At 45.2% G+C, this 26,929-nt stretch overlaps 1 protein-coding gene and 1 pseudogene across 1 annotated transcript in view; both read right to left on the minus strand.

Moving 5' to 3' along the window:
* LOC126284805 (uncharacterized) overlaps window positions 1-26,929 on the minus strand; it is a 101,740-nt gene that overhangs the window by 21,530 nt on the left and 53,281 nt on the right. The window lies entirely within an intron of this gene.
* Window positions 15,372-15,489, minus strand: LOC126285666 (5S ribosomal RNA; annotated as a pseudogene).

The following is a 26,929-nucleotide window of genomic DNA, read 5'->3' on the forward strand; positions in this document are numbered from 1 at the left end:
ATGAAACCCACACATTGTATGTTGTTCCATCATACAGCGAGAGACCTTCAGGAGGTGGTGGTCCAGACTGATGTACACACCGGTACCTCTAATACGCAGTAGCACGTCCTCTTACACTGATGCATGCCTGTATTCGTCGTGCCATACTATCTACAAGTTCATCAAGGCATTATTGGTCCAGATTGTCCCACTCCTCAACGGCGATTCGGCGTAGATCCCTCAGAGTGGTTGGTGAGTCACGTTGTTCATAAACAGCCCTTTTCAATCTATCCCAGGCATGTTCGATAGGGTCCAGGTCTGGAGAACATGCTGGCCACTTTAGTCGAGCGATGTAGTTATCCTGAAGGAAGTCTTTCACAAGATGTGCACGATGGGGACGCGAATTGTCGCCCATGAGGACGAATGCCTCGCCAATATCCTACCGATGTGGTTGCACTGTCGGTCGGAGGATGGCATTCACGTATCGTATAACCGTTACAGCGCCTTCCGTGACCACCAGCGCCGTATGTCTTCTCTACACGATGCCACCCCACAACAACAGGGAACCTCCACATTGCTGCAATCGCTGGACAGTGTGTCAAAAGCGTTCAGGCTGACCGGGTTGCCTCCAAACACGTCTCCGACGATCGTCTGATTGAACGCATATGCGACACTCATCGGTGAAGAGAACGTGACGCCAATCCTGAGCGGTCTATTCGGCAAGTTGTTGGGCCCACCTGTACCGCACTGCATTGGGTCGTGTTTGCAAAGATGGACCTCACCATGGACGTCGGGAGTGAAGTCGTAACATGACGTCCTGTGTTGCACGAAAAGCATTATTCAACATGGTGGCGCTGCTGTCAGGGCTCCTTCGAGCCATAATCTGTAGGTAGCGGTAATCCACTGCAGTAGTAGCCCTTGGGCGGCCTGAGCGAAGCATATCATCGACTGTTCTTGTCACTCTATATCTCCTCCACGTCCAAACAACATCGCTCTGGTTCATCCGAGACGCCTGGACACTTCCTGTGTTGAGAACCCCTCCTGGCACAAAGTAACAATGCGAACGCGATAGAACCGCGGTATTGACTGTCTAGGCACGGTTGAACTACAGACAATATGAGACGTGTACCTTCTTCCTGGTGGAATGACTGGAACTGATCGGCTGTCGGACGCCATCCAACTAATAGGTGCTGCTCATTTATTGTTGTTTAGATCTTTGGGCGGGTTTAGTGACATCTCTGAACAGTCAAAGAGGCTGCGTCTGTGACACAATATCCACAGTCAACATCTATCTTCATAAGTTCTGGGAACTGGAGTAATGAAAAACCTTTTTTTATATGTGTAATAAACAGTTGGCTTACTCATTTTCCATTTTGCACCTCTTCATTTGAATGCTCCTTATACTGTCAGTGGTGCACTGCTGGTCATTAAAATTGCTACACCACAAAGATAATGTGCTACAGACGCGAAATTAACCGAGAGGAAGAAGATTTTGTGACATGCATATGATTAGCTTTTCAGAGCATTCATACAAGGTTGACGCCGGTGGCGACACCTACAACGTGCTGACATGAGGAAAGTTTCCAACCGATTTCTCATACACAAACAGCAGTTGACTAGCGTTGCCCGGTGAAAAGTTGTTGTGATGCCTTGTGTAAGAATGAGAAATGCCTAACATCAAGTTTCTGACTTTGATAAAGTTCGGATTGTAGCCTATCGCGATTGCAGTTTATCGTATCGCGACATTGCTGCTCGCTTTGATCGAGATCCAACGACTGTTAACAGAATATGGAATCTGTGGGTTCGGGAGGGTAATATGGACCGCCGTGCTGGATCCCTACGGCCTCGTATCACTAGCAGTCGAGATGACAGACATCTTATCCGCATGGCTGTAACGGATCATGCAGCCACGTCTCGATCCCTGAGTCAACAGATGGGGACGTTTGCAAGACAACAACTATCTGCACGAACAGTTCGACGACGTTTTGCAGCAGCATGGACTATCAGCTCGGAAATCATGGCTGCAGTTACCCTTGACGCTCCATCACAGACAGGAGCGTCTGCGATGGTGTACTCAACGACGAACCTGAGTGCACGAATGGCAAAACGTCATTTTTTCGGATGAACCCAAGTCAGAAACTTGATGGTACGCAATTCTCCTCCTGTCACGAGGCATCACAACGACGTTTCACCAGGCAACGCCGGTAAACTACTGTTTGTGTATGAGAAATCGGTTGGAAACTTTCCTCATGTCAGCACGTCGTAGGTGTCGCCACCGGCGCCAACCTTGTATGAATGCTCTGAAAAGCTAATCATCTGCATATCACAGCATCTCCTTCCTGTCGGTTAAATTTCGCGTCTGTAGCACGTCATCTTCGTGGTGTAGCAGTTGTAATGGCCAGTAGTGTATATTCCCGTATAGGAGAGGCATTTTAATTTAATGCCGTTTGCCTGGTGTCGGGGGATAAATAAAGAGCGGTTTTGCAGTGCCTGTACTGTTCGTAAGTAGGATGCAATGTTCCTTCGTACGTCTGAAAAGGACAGGCCCTACCATACAGTGTTTCGTAATTAGTTCAGCGTTCTGCTGAAAACTTAAGTGAGACGCCTTACACTTAATGTCTTGCTTAAATTGACAGTCGCTGCAGTAATCTCAATTGATATAATGCTGGTCAGAGTTTCAGCAATGTGAAGAAGTCACCTGAAGAATATGACGCATGTGACATGTAAATAAGCCGATGCGAACCCAAAGTTTCAAACTTAGTCAAATGTATAGCCATATAAACAGATAAGATGAAGGCTGTTCCCAAGTCACAAGATTGGCACTGTTTGTTACAGGCCTAAAGCTCTCGACGCCCTGGGCGAGAAGCTGCTCAGAACGGCGTAGTTCATGGAAATGATGCGAATTCAAGTAACAAGTGCACTGGTTTTTAGACGGTTTTCCATTTGCCTATTCGAATGCGGGCTTGTTTCCCTTATTCCGCCACAGCTACACCATGTCTGCGACTGCTGCGCAAACAGGTTCTCCATTTACGCGTACACTACCATTACTCTACCACGCAAACATGGGGGTTACACTCGTGTGGTGTGAAACGTTCCCTGGGGGGGGGGGGGGTCCACAGGGGGATGAACCGCACAATAACCCTGAAAGAGTGGTTCGATGTGGGACGGCGGAGGGGTGAAGTGGACTGCGGTAGTCGTTGTGGATGAGCGGTTGTAGACGCTTCAGTCTGGAACCGCGCGACCGCTGCGGTCTCAGGTTCGAATCCTGCTTTGGGCATGGATGTGTCTGATGTCCTTAGGTTAGGTAGGTTTAAGTAGTTCTAAGTTCTAGGGGTGCTCAGAGCCATTTGAACCATTTTGACAGTCGCATCGGGAGAGATCAAGACTATAGGCTGTGTGTTCGAGTTAGCGTAACTTCCACGTCACGACATTCGCGATACCGGGAACTGCTGTCTCATGAAGCACCAACACCCGTTGGCGCACCATTTTTATGGACCACTGCGGCTGCGGCGGGGACAGAGCCTCTCCATCGTTTCTTGGCCCTTGGTTAACATACATTACAAGACAACAAGTGCACTAAAGCGAGACACCGGCTGTAGGATTCGGTGAAATAGTGTCTCAATCTCTGAGTCTAAGATCACGAATCCGATACTTTAAGGTTCATTTCCTGATTGCCCTTTTCATTTTTCTGTTACCAATCGCTACCCTTACCTCTGCCACTGTAATCAGTTTCTGAAAAATACTAAGTTGTACCATAGTCGTGTTGAATTATACAGTAGCTTCCTGTACCTATGTCAGTTCACAAAGAGAATGAAGGGAAGAACGTACTATTTCCAATAACCCACTTAGAGCACCACTGCGGAATTTGACGTTCGGGTTGAGAACCATTTCCTTTACTCAAACGGCAACGCAAAAGACGAAATTGTAAACGACTGCGAAGAAGTCCTTTACAGCATGAAGGAAGTGTTAAAAAAGGAAACTTTTCCATAAAGGTTTCAAAATATGGGTTTTCTGACTCTGTTCTGCTGGAAGCCTATCGAAAATAGAAAGTACAGAAGAGCGCTCAAGTAAAACGTAAGTTGTGTGTGTGTGTGTGTGTGTGTGTGTGTGTGTTTGTGTACACTTTGGATCGACGTAAGAATCTCTTCATAAACTCAACACACAATGACCCCAGTGTTACTCATAAACTGTTTAATTTGAAGATCCCTATGCGCCATAATACACGGCTACTATTAATGATTCATCCGTTTTCGAAGCTCTGTAGTTTCTAAAGTATTTCACTTATGTATGAATACAACTGTAAACTCGCATAGTTTGCATTTTGCATATTAGAAATGTTCAATGACTACCCTCTCGTCATCCAAGTGGTAGTCAAGTTCGTTCCATACCTTGTGCAGCAACAAAAAATGGTTCAAATAAACCTCAGCACTATGGGACTTAACATCGGAGGCCATCAGTCCCCTAGAACTTAGAACTACTTAAACCTAAATAACCTAAAGACATCACACACATCCATGCCCGAGGCAGGATTCGAACCTGCGAACGTAGGGGTCGCGCGGTTCCAGACTGAAGTGCCTAGAACCGCTCGGCCACACCGGCCGGCTGTGCAGCAACAGCTGAACTGAAGTGATCCAGTGTTCTTGACACAGGGGTACGTAAACACTGTCCTTATTAGAAACCCTAAAGGAAAGTGTCACAAGGCGTTGATCAGGCGACCTGGGAGGCCATCAGAACTAACACACGTCAACTTCAGGCGCAGCTCATAATCTTCTGGTTTTAATTGGCGCACGAGCTGCAGACGGTAGAGTTTGAAATGTAGCCGCATTCGCAAAATCTTCCACACAGTTTGCTGCGGTGTTCCAAGTTTGCGGCTTGCCGGACCTTTGACTTTTTTCCTCACTCCGTACGAAACTTTCTCTCGCCCTCTCCACGGATGCATAAGGCACGCTTGTTCGATCAGTACTTTTCTTTTTACAGAGACAACGAGCGTCTCTAAACTGTAAATATCAACATACAATGCTCCGTTTACATTACGATTGTCTACCATAATTCCCCTGAATGCACGCTACATTGGTGTAACAGATAAACATCTCGCATATTCCGACACACGAAAATTCTTTTCTTGTCTTGACGCCATTTCATTAAGCCACTGCACTCGGCGAGTTAACAGTTCTGTTCACGCCTCAATGATATTTGAAACCTGACATTTCCCGAGTGTTTATTTATAGCTGTTCCCGAGACTTCGCACGTGTGTTTATTTTTTAATTATAAAGCTTCTTATATGCGGTTTCAATCTTTCTCGGCGTATTCCACTGATGAATTCTTCTCAGGTTATCAGCCGAGTTGTGGCGTCGTCTTGTCGCAACGTTTCAATGAGTTTCGAACCTAACATCTTCTGACTTCGCCGGAAGATGATGGGTACGAAACTCATTGAAACGTTGCGACAAGACGACGCCACCACTCGGCTGATAACTCGAGAAGAATTCAGCAATAAAGCTTTTTTGTATACAATGTTTGAAGTAGTATGATTGGGAACACGAACAAACAGCTTGTATGCTTCACTAATACGGCAGAAAGCCATGTAGAGCTGCCGTTCGAAAACCCAAACCTGGTACACGCCCTCTGTAGCCTTGTGTTTTCTGTATAGTCATGGCATAACATAAGCTCATTAGAAGTTCTGCATGTTTAAAGTGAAACGGTAAATGGTTAGGAACTAATAGTGATTCAGGGCATAAAATCTCGTTCACCTGCTCCACATCCCATCACTATCGTGTTTCTAAAGAGGGCGTTAAAGCCTGATGTTAAGCGAGCTGCAGCAAGTATTTTGCAACAATCTTCACAGAATATCTGAGACCACATAGTCCTTAGACTTTTAAATGTTCTGCTGTATTCAGGAAAACTCCACCATTTTTATTCGTAAATAAAAAGAAATGAAACAGTAATGAGTAGGCACCTAAATCACAAAGGAGCCTTAATAAAATCGTTTTATCTAGCGAAGAACGTAAATAAAACCCATCGATAGAAGCAATGGTAATGTCGTTAAGTTTTTAAGCAGAAGCAGAAAATCCACATATTCTATCCAAGCAAATTCAATGTTAGTTTGTATTTGTAAAGGTAAGACTGCGGCTCTTAATTCTGTCTCTGACATGAATTTCCGAAAATACTTATGTCACTGAGGTGGAAAAAGTCTTTTCGTCGAAAGGAGTCAAATATAAATAAAAGCTATCAAAAGAAGCAAAGCGAAATCAGCGAACCAGTATATCCTAGACAAATAAATTCGCTGTTACTTTGTGTTCGTAATGATGATATTGAGGTGCTCAACTCTGCTACTGTTTTAAACTTCCGAAAGTTCATCTGCCACGGAGTTCAAAAAACCAACAGCGCCATTCACTGGTTCTTTGGCGTACTACGAAACTAACAGTGACCCCTCTTGGTTCTTTGACGTATTACGCTGTGATGATTAAACATCCAAATAATTAAGCATGTTCGCCTCAGCAGCGCAGCGGATTGCTCACCGAAGGGGCCTGGGTTTGCTTCTTGGCCAGATCAAGAATTTATTCTACTCAGGGCTGGGTGTTATGTCGTTCTTAGATTACTATTGTCATAGCTGACATTCACTGTTAAGATGGCTGTATGTACACGTCCCGAATGACAACATTTCAAAAAAAAAAAAAACCTACTAAACTGAGCAGACAGTTTTGGATAAAATTTTAAATTAAAATATTTTTCCCTGTTCCGATTCTGATGAAATAAAGCCTTTATGTTGCCCCAAGCTACGCGCTCAGATTACCTGTGAAAAGCCCATGATAATTCATGTAATAGTTTTGGAGATTAGTGTGTTGAAACAGACAAACAGTGAGACACGACAATTTTACTATTTTGTTATTACTATAAACGTAATACTGCGGAATATATAAATCTTTGAAAACGAGTGAAACATTTATAGTCGCTCAGTACGTTCATTGATTCAGTTATATTGAAAGCAGCATTACAGATTGAAAAGATACGTGCTAGACAAGCAGTGATACGTGTATCTCGAGAGCAAGTCGTCAGGATATTATGTCTACTAATAGTGACAGCAAAGAACTGGTGAAGTGAAGGAACAGTTTGCACAGTCGTCGAACGACCGGGAAACTTAAAATGTATAAGAGAAAATATCCCGCATATGTAACACTGGAAGTATACCTGCATGGTCGGACGGGGATATAAACCGCACCCCAACCATCCTCCCCATCTAGTCGGATGCGATGGCAGGATCTTCGCACTATGCAGCCTCACTCTGTTTACTCAGTTAGAGTCCACTATAGTATCACGCGACATACCTCGTCGCGACATACCTCGCGCGTCGTCTATGTGACCTCGTACTTGATAGAAGCGTCCCAGTGTTCCCCTTGGGTGGTTTAGGGAGAGGCGCTACCTGTCCGTGTAATGGAACAAAAACAGCCTGCGGTTTCCAAGGATCGGCTTCCGTTGCGCAAGGCTGCCAACTGACGGCGTCTGCGTTACTTCATCCGGGTGAAAGCCGGCCGAGGAGCGACCAAACTGGAGCACGTCGCGTCCATTACGTCTCGGCCCGCCGAAGTCCTGACGCATCCTTGCGGTGGCCTCCAGCCAAACACTGCCGCCACTGGAGCTGAGCTCGTAGGCCGTTCGTTAAAATCACGGGTGAAAGTGCAGCCCACACCTCGCGGGACAGGGAGCGCCACGAATCTGCAGAGGACGCAGGCCGCGGCTTTTGAGGCCGCGTGGCTGGCCTCCATCGGAGCGGTATGAGGACCAACTATACAGATGGAAATGCGAGATGTTAAATGGCCCTCACACGTTAAGCAATATCGTCTAACCGTCAAGATGGAAAATTGTACTGAAATGCAGGAGGATCTGCAGCGGATTGACGCGCGGTGCAGGGAATGGCAACTGAATCTCAATGTAGACAATTGTAATGTGCTACGAATACATAGAAAGATAGATCCCTTATCGTTTAGCTACTAAATAGCAGGTCAGCAACAGGAAGCAGTTAATTCCTTAAATTATCTGGGAGTATGCATTAGGAGTGATTTAAAATGGAATGAACATATAAAGTTGATCGTTGGCAAAGCAGATGCCAGACTGAGATTCATTGGAAGAATCCTAAGGAAATGCAATCCGAGAACAAAGGAAGTAGGTTACAGTACGCTTGTTCGCCCACTGCTTGAATACTGCTCAGCAGTGTGGGATCCGTATCAGATAGGGTTGATAGAAGAGATAGAGAAGATACGACGGATAGCAGGGCGCTTCGTTACGGGATCATTTAGTAATCGCGAAAGCGTTACGGAGATGATAGATAAACTCCAGTAGAAGACTCTGCAGGAGAGACGCTCAGTAGCTCGGCACGGACTTTTGCTAAAGTTTCGAGAACATACCTTCACCGAAGAGTCAAGCAGTATATTGCTCCCTCCTACGTATATCTCGCGAAGAGACCATGAGGATAAAATCAGAGAGATTAGAGCCCACACAGAAGTATACCGACAATCCTTATTTCCACGAACAACACGAGACTAGAATAGAAGGGAGAACCGATAGAGGTACTCAGGGTATCCTCCGCCACACACCGTCAGGTCGCTTGCGGAGTATGGATGTAGACGTAGATGTAGATATTGACCGTCTGAGGACGGGTACTGAAGTACTATTTCACTGTTGCTGTTTGAGTTTACATATTGTCATTTCGTCATTTGGAGGTAGTTTATGGAGCTGTGGGCGCTAGAAAATGGAGTGCCGACATATTCCTCTGAGTTCAATAGTGAGGTGACAGCAGTAGAAGCAGCGGCAGCACAAGCATTTACGCTGTGTATGGGGATAACGCCATTGGACAGAGGACAGTAAGAAAATGTTCTTAAGGAGGATCTACATCTACATATATACGCCGCTAGGCACCAAGCGGTGTGTGGCGGAGGGCACAATTCGGGCCAAAGTAAAATCCCCCCCTCCCTCCCCTGTTCCACTCGAGGATCGCGCGAGGGAAAAACGACTGTCTCAACGGCTTTCTACGAGCTCTGATTTCCCTTATCTTTGAATGACGATCATTACGCGATTTGAAAGTTGGTGGTAATAATATATGCTCTTCATCCTCGGTGAACATTGGATTTCGGAATTTAGTGAGCAGCCCCTTCTGTTTAGCGCGTCGTTTATCGGCAAGTGTGTCCCACTTCAAACTCTCTACGAGATTTGTAACGCTCTCGCGATGGCTAAATGTGCCAGTCACGAATCTTGCCGATCTTCTTTGGACCTTCTCAGTCTCTTGAATCAGACCCAACTGGTTAGGGGTCCATGCAGACGAACAATACTCTAAGCTTTGACGAACTAACGTATTGTAAGCTATTTCCTTTGTTGAATGACTGCATCGCTTTAGGATTCTACCAATAAACCGCAATCTAGAGGTCGCCTTACCCGTTACTTGTGTAATCTGATGATTCCATTTGAGATCATTTCGAATGGTCACTCCCAGATACTTGACTAATGTTACCGCTTCCAAAGACTGATCATTTATTTTGTACTCATACATTAATGGGGATTTTCGCCTTGTTATACGCAGTAGGTTACACTTACTAATATTGAGAGATAACTGCCAGTCATTACACAGCGCATTTATTTTCTGCAAATCCTCATTGATTTGTTCACAACTTTCGTGTGATACTAATTTCCTGTAGACTACAACATCATCGGCAAACAGTCTAAGACCGCTGTCAATACCATCAACCACATCGTTTATGTAAATCGTAAAAAGCAGAGGACCTATTGCGCTGCCCTGGGGCAAACCTGAAGTTACGTTTGTTCCTGTTGAAGTCACCCCGTTCAGGATGACAATCTCTTGTTTCTGTCTTTTCGACGTTAATTACTCTCCGCGTTGAAGAAGTTATTTGGAGTTTGATGAAGATCGATTAAACGCATTAATACACAGTGATCCACCTCATTTTATTCGAGAACTGGCAAACGTGATGAACTGTGGATCATTCGACCATCGTACGACATTTGCATCCAATGGGGAAGGTTCAAAAAGCAGGTGTGTGGGTACCGCATGCTCTAAGTTAAATTTACAAAAATCTGCAACAGGTGCCTATATGTGAATCTCTGCTTGCTCATCATCAATTGGCTCGTGAATAACACCGGTCATTCCTATCCTATGTCGTTAGTGGTGACGAGAAATGGTGTCTCATCATTTAACACAAGAAAGAGAAAGGAATGGTTTAGCGCAAACAAAACAGTAACTCACCGTACAAAGACAAGTGCACATTCACGAAAGATGATGTTATGCATTTGGTGGAACAGCGGTGGTACGATGTACTGGGAATTGCTTCCCCGAGGTGCAACTATCACTGCTGACATTTGTTCTCAACAACTGAGACGTCTTGCAGACACAATGCAAGAACCACGATCAGGAAGACAGCGTGAAGTGATGCTATTCCTTGATAACTCCCGCCTGCATTCTCCTAGACCGACAAGAAACGCAATACACGAGGTGGGTTCGGAAATCATTCCACACCTGCCTTCTTCACCTGACCTTGTGCCCTCACCTTTTCCGCTCTCTATCGAACGACCTTCAGCGAACTTCCTTTACGGTTAAAAATGCGCGCCGAACGTGGCTCGACGAGTTCTTCACCTCAAAACCACGTGATTTGTACAGCTGTGGAGGCGAAAAGTTACGCCAGCCTTGGTACACTGTTGTAAATACACTACTGGCCATTAAAATTGCTATGCCACGAATATGACGTGCTACAGACGCGAAATTTAACCGACAAGAAGAAGACGCTGCCATATGCAAATGATTAGCTTTTCAGAGTATTTACAAAAAGTTGGCGCCAGTGCCGACTCCTACAATATGCTGACATGAGGAAAGTTTCCAACCGACTTCCCATACACAAACAGCAGTTGACCGGCGTTGCCTGGTGAAACGTTGCTGTGATGCCTCGTGTAAGGAGGAGAAATGCCTACCATCACGTTTCTGACTTTGATAAAGGTCGGATTGTAGCCTATCGCTATTGTGGTTTATCGTATCGCGACATTGCTGCTCGCGGTGGTCGAGATCCAATTACTGTTAGCAGAATATGAAATCGGTGGGTTCAGGAGGGTAATACGGAACGCCGTGCTGGATCTCAACGGCCTCGTATCACTAGCAGTCGAGATGACAGGCATCTTATCCGCATGGCTGTAGCGGATCGTGCAGCCACGTCTCGATCTCTGAGTCAACAGATGGGGACGTTTGCAAGACAACAGCCATCTGCACGAACAGTTCGACGACGTTAGCAGCAGCATGGACTATCAGCTCGGAGACCATGGCTGCGGTAACCCTTGACGCTGCGTCACAGACAGGAGCGCCTGCGATGGTGTACTCAACGACGAACCTGGGTGCACAAATGGCAAAACGTCATTTTTTCGGATGAATTCAGGTTCTGTTTACATCATCTTGTTGATAGCATCCGTGTTTGGCGACATCGTGGTGAACGCACATTGGAAGAGTGTATTCGTCATCGCCCCGACGTGATGGTATGGGGTGCCATTGGTTACACGTCTCGGTCACTTTTTGTTCGCATTGACGGCACTTTGAACAGTGGACGTTACATATCAGATGTGTTACGACCCGTGCCTCTACCCTTTATTCGATCCCTGCGAAACCCTGCATTTCAGTAGGATAATGCACGACCGCATGTTGCAGGTCCTGTACGGGCCTTTCTGAATACAGAAAATGTTCGACTGCTGCCCTGGCCAGCACATTCCGCAGATCTCTCACCAATTGAAAACGTCTGGTCAATGGTGGCTCAGCAACTGGCTGGTCACAATACGCCAGTCACTACTCTTGATGAACTGCGGTATTGTGTTGAAGCTGAATGGGCAGCTGTACTTGTACACGCCATCCAATCTCTATTTGACTCAATGCCCAGGAGTTTCACAGCCGTTATTACGGCCAGAGGTGGTTGCTCTGGGTACTGATTTCTCAGGATCTATGGACCCAAATTGGGTGAAAATATAATAGCATGTCAGTTCTAGTATAATATATTTGTCGAATGAATACCCGTTTATCATCTGCATGTCTTCTTGGTGTAGCAATTTTAATGGCCAGTAGTGTAGTAAAGGAGAATATATTATCTTTGAATATAGTCTCTGTTACATGAATCGTGTTTATGAATCTTACAGAAAAACTGTATGAAGTTATGCACCAGCCCAACAGAAATGCTGTCGAGCAGTGTTGAGGCCCCAAAAATATTCTATTGTCAATACGTACAGAGCGTGTGAGATCGAGAAGTGGCGCCGTTCCGATGTTGACCGGCCTCAAGAGCCAACCACATCACGTTAATGAGCACTAATGATCTTTCCACTTGGTCTTGGGTACGCTATTCCTCAAATTCAATTTTTCAAGTAGTCTTTTAACATGAGAGAGTTTTCATAGGACCATGCAGGTGTAGTCGCATTTACCAATTTAGCGTGGCCAATGGAGGAGTCAATATGGGTTTGCTTCTTTTATTAATTTGGAAACGTAGTAGACCCATTAGCTTGTGAATTACACTTCGAAAAGCACGTCATATACATGGTGTCTCTCCTAAGCGTCGTCAGGCGCGTTGTCTCTGGTGTTTCAGCATATGTTTGCAGTTTCGTTTTTTGCGTTGTTTAACTGGAGTCGGCCCAAACAAATTGTGCTCATCATGGATTTCATGCGGTGCCCATTGTCGGTGGAAAGCGTCTGTTTGTTTCCTGTTACAACAAAACTCATTTTGAAAGCAGTATTTTACGAGCGCACCGGTCGCCAAATTAATATACAGGGTGTTACAAAAAGCCGGCCGCGGTGGTCTCGCGGTTCTAGGCGCGCAGTCCGGAACCGTGCGACTGCTACGGTCGCAGGTTCGAATCCTGCCTCGGGCATGGATGTGTGTGATGTCCTTAGGTTAGTTAGGTTTAAGTAGTTCTAAGTTCTAGGGGACTAATGACCACAGCAGTTGAGTCCCATAGTGCTCAGAGCCATTTGTTACAAAAAGGTACGGCCAAACATTCAGGAAACATTCATCACACACAAAGAAAGAAAATATGCTATGTGGACATGTGTGGAAACGCTTACTTTCCATGTTGGAGCTCATTTTATTACTTCTCTTCACATCACATTAATTATGGAATGGAAACACACAGTAACAGAACGTACCAGCGTGACTTCAAACACTTTGTTACAGGAAATGTTCAAAGTGTCCTCCGTTAGCGAGGATACATGCATCCACCCTCCGTCGCATGGAATCCCTGATGCAGCCCTGGAGAATGGCGTATTGTATCACAGCCGTCCACAATACGAGCACGAAGAGTCTCTACATTTGGTACCGGGGTTGCGTAGACAAGAACTTTCAAATGCCCCCATAAATGAAAGTCAAGAGGGTTGAGGTCAGGAGAGCGTGGAGTCCATGGAATTGGTCCGCCTCTACCAATCCATCGGTCACCGAATCTGTTGTTGAAAAGCGTACCAACACTTCGACTGAAATGTGCAGGAGCTCCATCGTGCATGAACCACATGTTGTGTCGTACTTGTAAAGGCACATGTTCTAGCTGCACAGGTAGAGTATCCCGTATGAAATCATGATAACGTGCTCCATTGAGCGTAGGTGGAAGAACATGCGGCCCAATAAAGACATCACCAACAATGCCTGCCCAAACGTTCACAGAAAATCTGTGTTGATGACGTGATTGCACAATTGGGTGCGGATTCTCGCCAGCCCACACATGTTGATTGTGGAAATTTACAATTTGATCACGTTGGAATGAAGCCTCATCCGTAAAGAGAACATTTGCACTGAAATGAGGATTGACACATTGTTGGATGAACCATTCGCAGAAGTGTACCCGTGGAGGCCAATCAGCTGCTGATAGTGCCTGCGCACGCTGTACATGGTACGGAAACAACTGGTTCTCCCGTAGCACTCTCCATACAGTGACGTGGTCAACGTTACCTTGTACAGCAGCAACTTCTCTGACGCTGACATTAGGGTTATCGCCAACTGCACGACGAATTGCCTCGTCCATTGCAGGTGTCCTCGTCGTTCTAGGTCTTCCCCAGTCGCGAGTCATACGCTGGAATGTTCCGTGCTTCCTAAGACGCCGATCAATTGCTTCGAACGTCTTCCTGTCGGGACACCTTCGTTCTGGAAATCTGTCTCGATACAAACGTACCGCGCCACGGCTATTGCCCCGTGCTAATCCATACATCAAATGGGCATCTGCCAACTCCGCATTTGTAAACATTGCACTGACTGCAAAACCACGTTGTTGATGAACACTAACCTGTTGATGCTACGTACTGATGTGCTTGATGCTAGTACTGTAGAGCAATGAGTCGCATGTCAACACAAGCACCGAAGTCAACATTACCTTCCTTCAATTGGGCCAACTGGCGGTGAATCGAGGAAGTTCAGTACATACTGACGAAACTAAAATGAGCTCTAACATGGAAATTAAGCGTTTACGGACACATGTCCACATAACGTCTTTTCTTTATTTGTGTGTGAGGAATGTTTCCTGAAACTTTGGCCGCACCTTTTTGTAACACCCTGTATATGTACACTCGAGGACCATGTTCACCTCTAAATGCTCTTTGTTTTGCCTCGGCACAATGGCATCTACCAACAGGACAACGCACACAGGTTACAAAGCCCGTGCGTGGTTCTAAGACCACCAGGATGACTCTACCCTACTCCCTCGGCCACCAAACTCCACGGATTTAAACCCAATGTAGAGTATGTGGGATAACCTCGACTGGGCTGTAGCACCACGGATACTCAACCGAGAAACAGCGCAGCTGGCCACGACAATGTAGTTGGCATGACTCCACATCCCTGTAGGAACCTTCTAGAACGTCACTTCCTCTTACTGCACGTCTCGCGGAGGTCCGCGCTGCAAAAGGTGGTTATTTAGGATTTTAACAGGTGGTCACTGAACACCGTATATGGGGCGCTACAGTAACGAGGACTCCATACCACGAAGATACTTGCCATTTATCACATCACCACGCTATTTCCTGAGGTGAAAGTAGTGATGAGTGACAGGAAAAACTCCTAAAACCGATTGAAGACCAAAGCCCGGACCTTTGAAATATGGTTAAAAACGCGGTTAAGAAGGTAGTTACGCATTAAACAAATAGTGACTGTTAATGATTGAAATTTTTTTCAAAGTTGATAGTTACTCCGTCTGAACAGGCCTTGGAAGGCCCAACGGTACCGACCGGCCGCCATGTCATCCTCAGCCCACAGGCGTCACTGCGTGCGGTTATAGAGGGGCATGTGGTCATCACACTGCTCTCCCGGCCGTATGTCAGTTTCCGAGACCGGAGCTGCTAATTCTCAATCAAGTAGCTCCTCAGTTTGCCTCCCAAGGGCTGAGTGCACCCCGCTTGCCAACAGCGCTTGGGAGTCTGGATGGTCACCCATCCAAGTGCTAGCCCAGCCCGACAGGGCTTAACTTCGGTGATCTGACGGGAACCAGTATTACCACTGCGGCAAGGCCGTTGGCTAAGTTAATAGTTAAAGGTGCAATACAGGTGAATCTAGAGTAATACATTTACTTAATAGTTGTAAGGCATCTACATCGAGATCGTAGCATTTAGGATGGTAATCTGTTTACGTGGATAGTATAAGGTACAATAAAACTGCAATTTCGGGCCACAGACCCACTCCAGCAACGATGAGATAGTTTTATTTCCCTCTTTTACAGAACGATTATCACTTGCTCCCCCCCCCCCCCCCCCGCCCCCCCCCCCCACCACCACCACCTTCTTCTCCCTTCCCTCATCTTCGAGAGGAGGGAGATTTTGAATGAACAGGGAAACCATGATAAGAGACTACAGCACGAAATAGCGAATCCTAAGCTACGAATTATCATGGCGGTAAGCAACCTGGTATATATATATATATATATATATATATATATATATATATATATATATATATATATATATATATATATATAGGAAAAGGACTCCTATCAAAGGAATGAGTGTATTGTGGAATATTATATAATAAGTCATTATTTTGCAACATAAGGTCGTGGCCTCTGTTGTGGTGAGGGGGATTTAGCGAACGCCGATTCAAAATTGTACAGCTAGAATGATGCGCATGCCAGCCTGCTAAAACCGCTGTGCAGGGCGTCACTCTTAGCTGTGATCTGAAAAGAGGAAGGACGTGCCTAGATACACCACGAAATTGGCTGAGTACAGTGGAAGATGAGTAAAAATTCAGTGAAGTGCAGTAGCACACATAGATGATTACTCGTATGTAGGCCTAGATGTGTAGATAGTCTGCCACCGTTTATTTACCTGTTTTATTATTTTCAAAATGTTCTTGGCAGTGTGTGTTAGTAAGATTATTTAAATTAAATATCAATGAATATTCAAAGTGCCTCATGTTACGACTGTTAACTTGTAACATCATGCCGTCGATTATAAATGCTGTCACGAAAGTTGGCTCTCTGCCCTGACCTAGACCTGTTAAAATGTTCAAATGTGTGTGAAATCTTATGAGACTTAACTGCTAAGATCATCAGTCCCTAAGCTTACACACTACTTAACCTAAATTATCCTAAGGTCAAACACAGACACACACATGCCCGAGGGAGGAGTTGAAGCTCCGCCGGGATCAGCCGCACAGTCCATGACTGCAGCCCCGTAGAACGCTCGGCTGCGGCCCTAGACCTGAAGAACAGCAAAACTTACTTATTTCTCTTCTACATAGTTAAACCTAGTAGCGACCCTATTTTTTTCACATTCCAGAGTTAGCAGTTGCCTTGCAATAAAGGTGCTGGTACTGTGAACGTCAATACATAATCAACACCCAGAATTCGCGAAACCCTACAGTATGACGGGGACAGTTCGAAAGATGAGGCTAGTAATGGTTGCTCAGTGGAATAGGTGCGACGAAATTATGGTAAGGCAAACGAACATTGTGAAGGTACATTTATGAAACTCAAGAGAAATAAATGAACGACACTGGCGAAAGAAACGAGTATAATACCATTCAGAACAGGCAAGAAGATGACTGTACATAGAAACCAATTGGGCAAAATATGAAGAATAGTTTCAACTGCACTGTAATGGAAACAAAATGTAGCAGAGTTGATATAATGCGATCTGCAGGTTAAATATGTGGAAAAGCCGAAGCCGACGAATCTACAAAACATACGTGTATGTGATAGTCTTGTTGTGGATTCTCAAGGTAGATGGGATATATAAGTCATTGCACTGAAGTAGTAAGGAGATAATGGAAAAGGAAGATCACAATTTTTTTTGTATATAACAGGATACTGATGTATTGGAGGAGAAATAGAAACTGTTGAGGAACTGTGTGCTTATTCAAACCGTAGGCGAGACATAGGGGCTTAGTGTTTGAGTCTGGCTATGCCGATATCGGTTAATCAACTAAGAGCACTTAAGGAATAATACCGGAGGAACTGCTGTAACAGTGAAGAAAGTAGACAAAATACGAACGGGTACAGTATGTCAAAATTCGTCCTCCGTGTAAATATAAACAGGTGTTGGGCGTATGTGGTCGTTCAAAAAACGGTTCAAACGGCTCTGAGCACTATGGGACTTAACATCTATGGTCATCAGTCCCCTAGAACTTAGAACTACTTAATCCAAACTAACCTAAGGACATCGCACAACACCCAGTCATCACGAGGCAGAGAAAATCCCTGACCCCGCCGGGAATCGGACCCGGGAACCCGGGCGCGGGAAGCGAGAACGCTACCGCACGACCACGAACTGTGGACGATATGTGGTCGTCTTGAGCGGCTAGACGTAATTGTAGTTGTCACACGCATTGTCCTAACTGTGTAAATGACACAATAATAACACTAACAGCGACCTTAGGGATATTACATCTATTAAAGATATTACTTCGTATGGAGGAGTACAAAGTCACAATGGAATAAAATGGAAACGGGGCTAGAAAATGGCTCTGAAACCGAGTCGTGCACCGTAAGATGGCTTGGTGGAGGTTATTAAAGATATATATAAATTTTCATTTTGATGAAAACAAATCACTTGGTACATGTAATTTAGTTTCTCTTGAAGTTAGTATACTCTCGTCAGTATGTAGTGGTTGCGAGACAGTGTGCCCTTCATTAGAATTCTGGAAGTCTGATTGTAATTTACTAATGTGGTTCACCTTGTTTTTCTAGACGTCGTGAGCTGGGTTTTCGTAATCTTCTCTCTGTTTCATCATTCAGGCTGAACGTAGGAACAAACAGATCCATTACAGTGACCAGACTGGTGGCTAAACTAGGACAAAGATTTCGGAATGGACCACAAAATTACCAAAACCAGTAGATGTAAAATAGGATTTGTGGAAAAGGCAAGGCGTGGCATAATTTTGGTTATTGCATTCAGACTATCACTTTTACCATGTTGTGTATCAATAGTAAGCCACCCACTGTCCAGTTTAATTTTCTTGTTGCCTGATTGGTATCCGAAGGCAACGATGTAGAGATAATAGGTCCGCCTCGAAGCTAAACATTTATATTTGTTGAAACCTCCTGACAGATTAAAACTGTGAGCCGGACTATGACTCCAACCTCAAATCTTCACCATTCTGCTCTAATGTCAGTATTTGGCAGACAAGGACAGGAGAGATGGTGGCGTGAAGTTCCGTATCGTCACAATTCGCTCCAAATTTTGAGGCAGAATTTAGCTATCTTCATTGAGTTTTTACTTATCTTCTTATGAGTAATCTCTTTTGGCTTTTGGGTTGAAAAGTGAATTTTTTTTTCAGTAACTCGCACAGAGTAGATTAATTCCATAGTTTGTGTACTCAGATCTTATATTCGGCAAAGACGAAACATTTGTCAAGGCAGGTATTTTCGACTATTTGAATGATGGGTTGTGTGGCGACATCTGTTATTTGTCAAGTTCATGCTCCTGTTAATGTGGCGTTATTAATACAGAACGTTTTTATTTACATGGGCGTATACACTAAGGTACCATATTACTGATGCTGGACCATTACGTTACGACACCAATCTGCGTCACCGAGTTCTCCAACGCACGCCTGTGGGAGAAATTTTTACCGACAGTACTTGGCCGATAATGGGAGAGAGGTGGTGATTTGACGTTCTTGATTACCAGACTTCGGTTCGTGTCCTGTATTAAATTCCAGACATGTCTCTAGTGCCATACAAAGTAAAGTCTTGCGGTGATCCGTCCGTCGGATGACTGCTTCAAAGCACGGTAGTCCCCTTGAAGTTACTCGAGGGGTATAGGCCAACTATCGACACCAGGTTTAACCTTCTCCCTTCTCTCACCATCATACAACACAAACATCACATGACATACACGAAATACACATCTATTAGCGTCAACTACACTCACCAGACACACTTCAGACGCTACTCTCAAACACTGCAAGTAAAGGTGCTATATTGTGCGGAGGAAAAAAATCGTTTCCGATTAGGTGGCTGAATGAATCCCCTACGGTCTCACAGCCTCCGGCCGGAGTAGCCGAGCCCTTCTAGGTTCTACAGTCTGGACCCGCGCGGCCGCTACGGTCGTAGGTTCGAATCCTGCCTCGGGCATGGATGTGTGTGATGTCCTTAGGTCAGTTAGGTTTACGTAGTTCTAAGTTCTAGGGGACTGATGACCTCAGAAATTAAGTCCCATAGTACTCAGAGCCATTTTTTTCTCACAGCTAACAATAGCATATGAATCTTCCTTTTCCTTTATCACGCTAAGCTTCAGCATAACTCCACCGTAACATCTGGCTAAAGAACAGCTTCTCGAATCAAGATACAATTCAAAATCTTCTACTAATTTCTTCGCTAATTTCAGCTAAAGAAAGAAGCAGTAAGGCTTCTTTCAGCACTTTATTTATCATTTTTTCATCACTCTCAACACCAGCCATAGAGACATACATGACACCTATTACGCCACTGGCAACAGGAGACAGAAGTATTCTTGTTTTGGCTGACGATTAACACACAGCGATAACGCACTCCTTAGTCCATACGCCATACACAGTCCATACTCAGCCTAAGGCTCTGAGCACTATGGGACTTAATCAGCCTAAGGACGATGCCATTCGTGGCGTTCAGCTTCAACCTCGATATCGGTGGCGCAGCGACTAAACGGTGGGTTCGTTCGGAAAAATCGGGTTTAAATTCCCTTGCTACTATTAAAATTTCGGAAATTCTTTGTTTCCCTAAACCACTTGAGACGAATACTGGAATTGTTACTTAGAGCCACGAACAATTTTCCTCCCGGTCGCTATTCAGTCGAATCTGTAGATATTTATATCTACCAGTAGTATTATTATTGTGTTCAGATACAAGTTGCAACGCAAGAGTGCTCATAGCCCTGTAGTGCAGAGCTCTAAAACCAGAAGAAAGCCACACACACGTCGACACACAGGCTGCAATGTAATCCACTGTAGTCCGATAACAGGGAGATTTAGAAGAGAGAAACAGAAATAATTTGTCAATCAGCTTAAAGCCGCCTTCAGTGTCGTATTACGAGGACATAAATAAACTGTATCTCCCGAAAAAAAAAGATTCATTGTACAAGAGTATTACATTACCTAGGAATATATAATTACCAAAAAATGGTTGTATTGTCCAAATGAAAAAGAGTGTACGCGAAGGAGTTCAGAATGTTCAAATGTGTATGAAATCTTATGGGACTTAACTGCTAAGGTCGTCTGTCCCTAAGCTTACACACTACTTAACGTAAATTATCCTAAGGACAACCACACACACACCCATGCCCGAGGGAGGACTCGAACCTCCGCCGGACCAGGTGCACAGTCCATGACTGCAGCGCCTTTGACCGCTCGGCTAACGCGGAGGAGTCAAAAGTCCTCTGACAATACTGTAGAAGTCGCTAAATCCTGGTACGTTATGTAACAACGATCCTTGCCAGGATCATCGCTTGTCTGGACGCATACGTGTGCGTCTGCGAAAGGCTTCTACCAAAGAAAGAGACACCAAGAAATTAATATTCCATACATCTGAAAGCATATCCAGGACCCAAACTTAGTGAGAAACTTGGTAGTGAACGTATTGTCAAGTTGTCCTTTTTATTTTGAGTACCCTAAACACTGAATGCTAATCAAACCATCATTAAAAAATCAGATCCCGACCTACTGAAGAACAGAATTTCGGAATCTCATGTTGGTTAACAGATAACGCGACTCATCCATTATTCCCAAGAAATTTTAAAGCGATTCCAGACTTGTTAGATCACCGGTACTCTATATTATGTTAAGTAAAGGTATCTTGAAGCTGAAGGTTGATTTCACAACCACATTTTCACCAAAATGCTGTGCAGCAGTACGAGGAGCTCTGAATGTTGGCGTAAAACAATCCTGTCTTAACACTATTTGTCGTCTCTTACAACTTTTAAGCTGCATTGTCAACGTAGCTCATCCTGAAGAGATGTGGGAGGGGGGGGGGATTCTCATATTCTGACAAAAAGTTTTCTGTAGAATCGGAATCCTGCGTTGTTCCAAAAAGCAATTGTGAATGATCCCAAACTCGTTAGATAACTGGCTCCCAACACCATAGTAAGCAAAGCTGTCCTCATCCAAAGGTTGGTTTGAACAGTTGGTTTACGCTGTCGCTGAAACGTTGCTGTAAAAAGTAAGAATCGGAAAATACTTGAATGTAACAGTCCTGACTGATCTGAAGTGCAATTAGCACTTAAAACTAACTGTACGAACCGTGTGTCCCGTGCTGAAATTGATCTTAAGGAAATGATATTCACCTACCGAAGAAGCAACTTATAAAACATATTTAACACCGAGTATTACCCATCAGGTTGGGACAGTTGCCAAGTTGGATTAATAGAACAGATAAAGAAGGTTCAAAAGAGAACAGCAATCTTGTACATCAAGGAGATGTTTACTGCTGAGATTGCGACAGTGTGCGTTCCAAGAACAGATACTGACATCATGCTAGTTCCCACATACGTCGGACAGAATGACCACATCGTAGAATTTACAACTGCTGCCGAAGTTTTTCCAGAGTCGTAGATCTAACGAACCATTCTCGAATGGTACAGTAAAAGGTGACAAATGATAATGGTACCAGAAGTACCCTACGCCAAACACTGTAAGGTGGCTTGCAGTCGTTAGATGTAAATGCAGATGCAGATTACAATCACAATGCTTTACTTGTACCAAAATCCACTCCAAAAATAAGATTAGCTCTATACGTTGACGTAAAATGCCGTGTTATAGAGCCGTTGCCTTCTCCTATGGCATTATTAATCTCCACTACCAGTCTACCGCATACCGAAAGTCTCGCATTTGCCGTTGGCGGGTTTCCTATTCTGACAGTGTCCTATAGCAACACAGTTCTGGGTTGTGCTTAATGGAATTCTTCATTTCGTAATCCGGCTTCTTCATTTATCAGCACCGAGCAAAGAGCTGCAAAGTAATGGCTTGTAGGGAGGCGGCAGTCGGAAGGTGACCTCTGCGGGCTGGAGAATCCACGAAGGCCTCCCCGGTGGCTCGGCGCCGACCCTTGACCTACCAGTGGTGTTGCGTCACAGCAGACGAGCTGGCGCCTTCCAGCAGGTTCTTCCTCACCGCGTTCTGAGCTCGCACCGCTGCCGCGCCTGCGCTGAGCTCTTAGTCCGGACTCCCATGATCTTACTTTTACCTGGTTCCCCACGAGAGAAATTTGTGGAAACTGTTATGACTTAAAATGAACGAGGCACTTGGCCCTGTAGGAATACCAGTTACACTACTGGCCATTAAAATTTCTACACCAAGAAGAAATGCAGATGATAAACGATGATTGGACAAATATATTATACTAGAACTGACATGGGATTACATTTTCACACAATTTTGGTGCATAGATCCTGAGAAATCAGTACCCAGAACAACCACCTCAGGCCGTAATAACAGCCTTGATACGGTTGGGCATTGAGTCAAACAGAGCTTGGATGGCGTGTACAGGTACAGCTGCCATGCAGTTCATCAAGAGTAGTGACTGGCGTATTGTGACGAACCAGTTGCTCAGCCACGATTGACCAGATGTTTTCGGTTGGTGAGAGAGCTGGAGAATGTGTTGGCCAGGGCAGCAGTCGAACATTTTCTGTATCCAGAAAGGCCCGTACAGGACCTGCAACATGCGGCGTGCATTATACTGCTGAAATGTAGGGTTTCGCAGAGATCGAATGAAGGGTAGAGCCACGGGTCGTAAGACATCTAAAATTTAACGTCCACCGTTTAAAGTGCCGACAATGCGAACAAGAGGTGACCGAGACGTGTAACCAACGGCACCCCATACCATCACGCCAGGTGATAACGACAGTATGGCGATGACGCATACACGATTCCAATGTGCGTTCACCGCGATGTCGCCAAACACGGATGCGATCGTGATGATGCCGTAAACAGAACCTGAATTCATCTGAAAAAATGACGTTTTGCCATTCGTGCACCCAGGTTCATCGTTGAGTACACCATCACAGGCGCTCCTGTCTGTGATGCAGCGTCAAGGGTAACCACAGGCAGGGTCTCCGAGCTGATAGTCCATGCTGTTGCAAACGTCGTCGAACTGTTCGTGCAGATGGTTGTTGTCATGCAAACGTCCCCATGTGTTGACTCAGAGATCGACACGTGGCTGCACGATCCGTTACAGACAAGCGGATAAGATGCCTGTCATCTCGACTTCTAGTGATACGTTGGGATCCAGCATGGCGTTCCGTATTACCCTCCTGAAACCATCGATTCCATAGTTTGCTAACAGTCATTGGATCTCGACCAACGCGAGCAGCAATGTCGCGAAATGATAAACCGCAATCGCGATAGGCTACAATCCGGAAACGTGATGGTACGCATTTCTCCTTCTTACACGAGGCATCACAACAACGTTTCACCAGGCAACGCCGGACAACTGCTGTTTGTGTATGGGAAATCGGATGGAAACTTTCCTCATGTCAGCACGTTGTAGGTGTCGCCACCGGCGCCAACCTTGTGTGAATGCTCTGAAAAGCTATTCATTTGCATATCACATCATCTTCTTCCTGTCGGCTAAATTTCGCATCTGTAGCACGTCATCTTCGTGGTGCACCAATTTTAATGGCCAGTAGTGTAGATTTTACACCGAGTATGGACCACTAGTAGTCCCTTTCCTATATAATATTGGGCGATTCAAATAGAAAGAAGAGATTACGGTTGTTTGTTATAGACAAATTACAAAAGATAGAAACATATTGCGCACGTCGTTTATATTGACGAACGTTTATTTGATGCAAAATGGCGACTACACCACAAGAGAAATCATTCTGTGTGTTGAAATTCGTGGCAAGTAAATTCAGAGTTCAAGTTTAGCGTGCATTCCGCTGTAGAATCAGCGAGAAGCTGCCTCTGCGTAAGCAGATTTCTCGCTCGCATGCAAAATTCTTGGAAGTTGTTCGCTTGTGTAAAGGGAAGAGCACTGGTTGGCCACGCATGTCTGATGAAAATGTCGAGCGTATCCGAGATGCGTTCACACGGAGCCCTCGGATATCCACAAGACGGGCAGGCCGGGAACTTCAACTTCTTCAGCCAACGGTAGGTCGTGTTGTGAAACGACGCTTGCACCTGAAGCTTTACCAGTTGCCGTTACTGCAGCAATTGCGTCCCGACGACCGTAACAGAAGGTACGAATTTTGCATTTCAGTTCTCCAGGACATGGCAAAGGAGACATTTTCCGAACGACTCATCTTTTCGGACGAACTGTTTCTTCTATCAGGTTAAGTAAACCTCAGTACAGTAAGAATTTGTGAGTCACAAAATCCTGTCTTTGTCGTCGAAAGGAGAGCGACCTAAACTGAATGTGTTTTGTGCTGTTTCTGTTCACAAAGTTTATGGACTTTTCTTTTTTGCGGAGGAAACTGTGACAGGAATATCATACCTGGGCGTGCTCCAGATTTGTTGTTTTCTCATCTTAATGAAGATTCCAATCATTTCACCTTGAGGTTATCCTAACAACACCATCCCACAACGTTGGATCGAAAGAGTTGGACAACATCTTGTTCGTTGCTTTTGTCCTCCCGAGTCATCAGACCTCACATCTTGCGATTGTGTCTGTGTGTGTGTATTGAACCGGGGACCTAGAAACGACGGAGAGGCTTTGTCTCGGCGTAACCCTCAGTGGTTCACAACCCCACAACAGGCCACAGCAGTCCACCCACTTCACCGCCGCCTCACATCGAACCCAGGGTTATTGTGCGATTCGGCCCCCGGTGGGACCCCTCGGGAACGTCTCATACCAGACGAGTGTACCCCCAATGTTTGCGTGGTAGAGCAATTATGGTGTATGCGTACGTAGAGACACTGTTTGCGCAGCAATCGCCGACATAGTGTAACTGAGGAGGAATGAGGGGAACCAGCCCGCATTCGCCGAGACAGATGGAAAACCGCCTTAAAAACCATCCACAGGCTGGTCGGCACACCGGACCTCGACACTAATCCGCCGGACGGATTCGTGCCGGGGACCGGCACGGCTTCCCACTCGGGATGCTGGGGGGTACTTGAAAGACAGTATATTTGTCCCATAATTTGTCCCATCTATGGCAGCTATTCTTCATGAGTTATCAAATTGTTGAAGCTGGGGATTCAGTTGACAGGGACGTGTTGATACGTGTGTGGGATGAAATACACTACTGTTTAGATTCTTCTCGAGCAACGTATGGTTCTCATGTTGAGTGTATAGTACAGTGTCTGTGCGAACATGAAACTTTGTACCGGCGTCTATCCAGTGACATTTGTAATATGTTTTACTTATCTTTCAAAGTTCGTCTGTAACGAACAACTGAAACATGTTCTTGGTTTTTGAATCATTCATAGTATTTATTTTAAAAGATCTGCTCCTTCAGATATGCAGGGCGCGCACCTCATTTTGAACGCGGACATCTGCGAGACACGCAAAAAGACAATTAATGAGGTTCTGGAAGGGACCGACATGGATGTGAAGCCATGCCGACTCTACTGCCGATGCAGCTGCTCTAGGTTTCTCGTTTGCGGATCCATGGCGCGTACAGCTCGATCGAGATGGTCCCACAGATTCTCGATTGGGTTTAAATCCAGAGAGTTTGGTGGTCAGTGGACTATGGTAAACTAATCCTGGTGTTCCCCCAACCATACAAGCACACTGGTAGATAACATTATCCGTAGGGAAAAAAACTTCGTCGTATAGCGTAGAATACGGTATCCAATAATAGATGCATACCTGTGTTCATCCATTGTGTCTTACAGAACGAGATCACCCAGATACTGCACGATAACATTCCCTAGACCGTAATGCTCCCTCCTGGTTCCAGAATGTTTTCAGACGTTTCATTCCGCAGACGTCAACGACCATCTCTCCGATGTCTTGTGCGAGGATGGCTCTGTCATCCGCTTAGATTGTAACGTCGTCTTTTGTGCTGCTGAGAGATCATTTACGTAGAGGTTGAACGACATGGGCTCCAGTGTGCTTCCCTGCGGTACTACAGCTTCGTGTCGACTGCTTGCCCTGCACTTCAGTGTTAAAACATCTGTACCTATAAATGAGGGCGTATTAATGGTTAATCATAACCAGACGTACACAATCATCGCAGTACCCACATCCTGCGAAGACCTCACTTAGTGAACACTAACCCCTACGCAGAGATAACTGTAAATCTTTGTGTTGCCCATCGCGCTGGTATGGGCGTGAAGGGGCTCCATCCTATGTGTGAGTATTATTTTTTCCCCCTCAGAGATCGTTTCCTTCAGCTTATCCCACGTAGCAAAGTTATCATGTACAGGGTGATTCTTTCCACCGTGTACAAACTCTAGGGATTGATCGATGAAAGGATACGGAACAAAAACACGTCTAATGAGCATATGTCCGGAAATGTATGCTTTCCATAGGAGAGATCATTTATTCAATCACACAATGTTACAGAGACTGTGGCCTAATACGCGCTGCACCATGCAGCCACAGCTGT

This window comes from Schistocerca gregaria, chromosome 8 (genome assembly GCF_023897955.1).
Source record: "Schistocerca gregaria isolate iqSchGreg1 chromosome 8, iqSchGreg1.2, whole genome shotgun sequence".
In the NCBI taxonomy this organism is placed as follows: Eukaryota; Metazoa; Arthropoda; class Insecta; order Orthoptera; family Acrididae; genus Schistocerca; species Schistocerca gregaria.